Genomic DNA, 5,571 nt, shown 5'->3' with positions numbered 1-5,571 from the left:
TGACTGATGAGTCCAATGCGGGACCTACAGTCTCTGTCACAGGTGGGGCAGACGGTGGTTGAAGGGGCGGGTGGGTGGGGTGCTTGGGTTGACGTGCGCTCCTTGCACTGCCTGCGCTTGGCTTCCGCTTGCTCCCGGCGAAGAGACTCGAGGTGTTCGGCGCCTTCCCAGATGCTGCTCCTCCACTTTGTGCAGTCTTGGGCCAGGGATTCCCAGGTGTTGGTGGGGATGTTACACTTTTTCAAGGAGGCTTTGAGGGTGTCCTTGAAGTGTTTCCTCTGCCCACCTGGGGCTCTCTTGCCGTGCCGGAGCTCCGAGTAGAGCGCTTGTTTTGGGAGTCTCGTATCGGGCATGGGGACAACGTGACCCGTCCATCGGAGCTGATCGAGCGTGGTCAGAGCTTCGATGCTGGGGATGTTGGCCTGAGCGAGAACACTGACGTTGGTGCACCTATCCTGCCAATGGATTTGCAGGATCTTGTGGAGGCAGCGTTGGTGGTACCTCTCCAGTGCTTTGAGGTGAGATGACTGGCCAAGACACCTTCTTCCGACTGCAGTGCTGATTTTCTTTAGCCACCGTATTTTTATACAGCTTTCCTCGTCTTTTGCATTAAACCATTCATTCAGAGATAGTGAAATGTCCCTTTAATGTCAGTCTGAGTTGTTTTGAGCTGTCAAACGTTCACACTCACACATCCTGTGTGGCTATTATTCAGTTTGTCCTCATCACTGCCCAGAATTGTTCATTCACTCCGCAAGTTTACAAAGGTGGCAGAAAACCACTTGGTTCGGTTCATGAGTCACGTCGTATTCTGTATTTCAAAACTGCAAAGGTTTGACTTCTCACCTTTAACCTCAGAAAAGTCACCATGTCTACAATACTCAGGGGGTTTGTTTATCTCTGTTGTCTCTCACTACCCCCTGCACTCACAACCATGGTTCCTGCCTTATCAGTGAGAGACTGCTTGTTACATTCACCAACTTTATTTCACTTTATAAAACCTTTTTGCCAGGCAAAGTTTTTCAAGAAACATTAAAATATAAGGGTCTGTATATACTTTCTACAACACCCCCCACCCCACCCGCGCCCCCCCACCCCCACACCCCACCACCCCGCTCAATCGAAGAAGGTTATTGTGAATGTTGCCCTTTATCTTAACGTGACTGGAGGACAAAGTGATGCTTCAGTTGTACAGAGCCTTGGTCAGACCCCATCTGGACACTGCGTTCAGTTCCGGGCTCCGACCCTCAGGGAGGATATATTGACCTTGGAGGGGGGAGCAGCGCAGATTCATCAGAACGATAGCAAAATACTGCGGATGCTGGAAATCCGAAATAACAACAGGAAATGCTGGAAAAACTCAGCAGGCCAGGCAACATCCGTGGAGAGAGAAATAGAGTCAACGTTTCGGGTCTTGATAAAGGGTTTTGACCCGAAACGTCGACTCTAATTTCTCTCCACGGATGTTGCCTGGCCTGCTGAGTTTTTCCAGCATTTTCTGTTGTTATTTCATCAGAATGATACCTGGGGCTCAGAGGGTTAAATTATGACAGGTGGCTTAAACTTGGCTTGTATTCCCTGGAGTTTAGAAGGTTGACTGGAGATCTGATCGAGGTGTTTGAAATGTTAAAAGGATACGATAGGGTAGATACAGGGTAACTCTTTTGTGTTTTGTGAGGGGGTTGGGGGGGCAGTCTAGAACAAGAGGGCATCTTCTTAGATTTAGAGCCAGGCCGTTCAGAAGGGAAATCAGGAAGCAGTCCTTCACACAAAGGGCAGTGGAAATCTGGAACTCGCTCCCCCAGAAAGCAGTGGATGCTGCCGGTCAACTGGAGGTTTCAAGGCAGAGATCGACAGATTATTGTTGGATAAATGTATCAAGGAGTAGAGCGGAAAGGCGGTTAAATGAAGTTGAGGTACAGATCAGCTATGATTGAATAGAACGGTGAAGCAGGTTCGAGGAGATGACTGGGCTCCTCCTGTTCCTATGTGCCCTCCCCCCTCCTCCATGCTGCACCGTAACAGTGAACACATTGCGAACAGGCTCATTGCTCAGATGGGGGAAACTAGTTTACCACTACTGCAGAGCAGCCCCTACCTATCTCTGTAACATCTCTCTTGGCGGGACAGTGTCGAGGGAGCTTTACTCTGTATGTGACCCGTGCTGTACCTGCCCTGGGAGTGTTTGATGGGGCAGTGTAGAGGAGCTTTACTCTGTATCTAACCCGTGCTGTACCTGCCCTGGGAGTGTTTGATGGGACAGTGTAGAGGGAGCTTTACTCTGTATCTAACCCGTGCTGTACCTGCCCTGGGAGTGTTTGATGGGACAGTGTAGAGGGAGCTTTACTATGTATCTAACCCGTGCTGTACCTGCCCTGGGAGTGTTTGATGAGACAGTGTAGAGGGAGCTTTACTCTGTATCTAACCCGTGCTGTACCTGCCCTGGGAGTGTTTGATGGGCCAGTGCAGAGGGAGCTGTACTCTGTATCTAACCCGTGCTGTACCTGCCCTGGGAGTGTTTGATGGGACAGTGTAGAGGGAGCTTTACTCTGTATCTAACCCGTGCTGTACCTGCCCTGGGAGTGTTTGATGGGACAGTGTAGAGGGAGCTTTACTCTGTATCTAACCCATGCTGTACCTGCCCCGGGAGTGTTTGATGGGACAGTGTAGAGGGAGCTTTACTCTGTATGTGACCCGTGCTGTACCTGCCCTGGGAGTGTTTGATGGGGCAGTGTAGAGGAGCTTTACTCTGTATGTGACCCGTGCTGTACCTGCCCTGGGAGTGTTTGATGGGACAGTGTAGAGGGAGCTTTACTCTGTATCTAACCCGTGCTGTACCTGCCCTGGGAGTGTTTGATGGGGCAGTGTAGAGGAGCTTTACTCTGTATCTAACCCGTGCTGTACCTGCCCTGGGAGTGTTTGATGGGACAGTGTAGAGGGAGCTTTACTATGTATCTAACCCGTGCTGTACCTGCCCTGGGAGTGTTTGATGAGACAGTGTAGAGGGAGCTTTACTCTGTATCTAACCCGTGCTGTACCTGCCCTAGGAGTGTTTGATGGGCCAGTGCAGAGGGAGCTGTACTCTGTATCTAACCCGTGCTGTACCTGCCCTGGGAGTGTTTGATGGGACAGTGTAGAGGGAGCTTTACTCTGTATCTAACCCGTGCTGTACCTGCCCTGGGAGTGTTTGATGGGACAGTGTAGAGGGAGCTTTACTCTGTATCTAACCCGTGCTGTACCTGCCCCGGGAGTGTTTGATGGGACAGTGTAGAGGGAGCTTTACTCTGTATCTAACCCGTACTGTACGTGCCCTGGGAGTGTTTGATGGGACAGTTTAGAGGGAGCTTTACTCTGTATCTAACCCGTGCTGTACCTGCCCTGGGAGTGTTTGATAAGAACATAGAAGCAGCTTAGCAAGTATTGAACGCCCCCCCGCCCCCGCAACCAACCAACCTGAAGACCCTTGCAGCACCGTCCACCCAACCTAGAATTCACAGTTCACAGACCCTGTAAGAATGTGTAAAGGAGGTTCACTGCAATTCAAGTCGAATAAATTGCTTTAAGATATAACAGCAGCTTAGATCAGGTGAAATATTAGCAATCACCTACTTTTTGTTTTTTTATTCATTCACGGGATGTGGGCGTCGCTGGCAAGGCCGGCATTTATTGCCCATCCCTAGTTGCCCCTTGAGAAGGTGGTGGTGAGCCGCCTTCTTGAACCGCTGCAGTCCGTGTGGTGAAGGTGTTCCCGCAGTGCTGTTAGGGAGGGAGTTCCACTCTCTGGGTAAAGAAGTTTCTCCTGAATTCCCCATTGGATTTATTAGTGACTCTCTTATATTGATGGCCCCTAGTTCTGGTCTCCCCCACAAGTGGAAGCATCTTCTCTACGTCTACCCTATCGAACCCCTTCATAATCTTAAAGATTCATCTTCAAGACACTGGGAGCAAAACTGGGAGAAAAATCATAGAGACATTAAAACAATGAAGCTAGCTACAAAAAGACAAGTTGCAGTTGTTGTTCAGGTCGGTTCCGGCTGTGATGCACACCGAGGTCGAATAACCAGCTGCTACTCACCATCTCGCTTCAGGCGTGAAATGGCCACGTGGGCAAGGTCCCCAAGGGCAGTCACTACACAGGATTACATGGGATATACAGCACAGAAACAGGCCATTCGGCCCAACCAGTCCATGCCGGTGTTTATGCTCCACTCGAGCCTCCTCCCGGCTTTCCTCATCTAACTCTATCAGCGTAACCCTCTATTCCCTTCTCCCTCAGATGCTTGTCCAGCCTCCCCTTAAATGTATCGATACTATTCTCCTCAACCACTCCCTGTGGTAGCGAGTTCCACATTCTCACCACTCTCTGGGTAAAGAAGTTTCTCCTGAATTCCCTATTGGATTTCTTGGTGACTATCTTATATTGATGGCCTCTAGTTATGCTCTTCCCCACAAGTGGAAACACTCTCTCTGTATCCACTCGATCAAAACCTTTCATCATTTTAAAGACCTCTGTTGGGTCACCCCTCAGCCTTCTTTATTCAAGAGAAAAGAGACCCAGCCTGTTCATCCTTTCCTGATATGTATACCCTCGCATTTCTGGTATCATCCTTGTAAATCTTCTCCGCACCCTCTCCAGTGCCTCTATATCCTTTTTATAATATGGAGACCAGAACTGTACGCAGTACTCCAAGTGTGGTCTAACCAAGGTTCGATACAGGTTTAGCATAACTTCCCTACTTTTCAATTCTATCCCTCTAGAAATAAACCCTAGTGCTTGGTTTGCTTTTTTTATGGCCTTGCTAACCTGTATCTCAACTATCAGTGATTTGTGTATTTGTACTCCGAGATCCCTTTGTTCCTCTACCCCACCTAGACTCGCCCCCTCCAAGTGATAAGTGACCTCCCCATTCTTCCTACCAAAATGTAATACCTCACATTTATCCGTATAATGGGCGGTCAATCCACTGCCGCCATCTTGGGACCCGTGGAAGTTGAATTTTATCCTGGGTAACTCCGAGCAGCGAGTTCCCCTGATGGCAGCGTTCCCGTTAAGCCGCGCGGCCACGCTGTGGTCTGGAGGTCCCACGCAGGGCGCTCACTGGCTCTACAAAGGAAATAACCGCGCGGGCGCAAAAAAAATCGAATGGACTGCGCGGCCAGTTAAAGGGCCCCGCACACCAACAAAAAAAATTATAGGGGGTCGTTGGCCACATAAGGTGACATAAACAATGGGATTTTTTAAAATCAACTGATGCAGACAAATTAACCAAAATCTAAATCAAAAACCGGAAAAATTATGGAATTACTTTTGCTGAGGAGAAGGGAAATGGGTTAATATTTCGAGTGAAGAGCTCTCGTCAGAACTGCGAGCTGAACGATGGGGAAGCATTTTCGTATGGCTGGGAAAAGGCAGGTGGAAGAGGCGATTTGGGATAGTGTAAAGTGGGCAATATTGGATCAGCCGCCCGTTATACGTCTCTTCGTTTCCGTTTGAAGTCGCAGTGGGAACTGAAGCCCGTAAGCACTGCGCTGATCGCTGAACGGAAACAATAAACCTACCCAGCTTACGGG

Source organism: Somniosus microcephalus, chromosome 28, assembly GCF_052327205.1.
Source record: "Somniosus microcephalus isolate GS21.2 chromosome 28, FLI_Smic_1.0, whole genome shotgun sequence".
NCBI classification, from domain to species: Eukaryota; Metazoa; Chordata; class Chondrichthyes; order Squaliformes; family Somniosidae; genus Somniosus; species Somniosus microcephalus.
The sequence above is the reverse complement of the archived record's forward strand: the minus strand, read 5'-3'. Positions refer to the sequence as shown.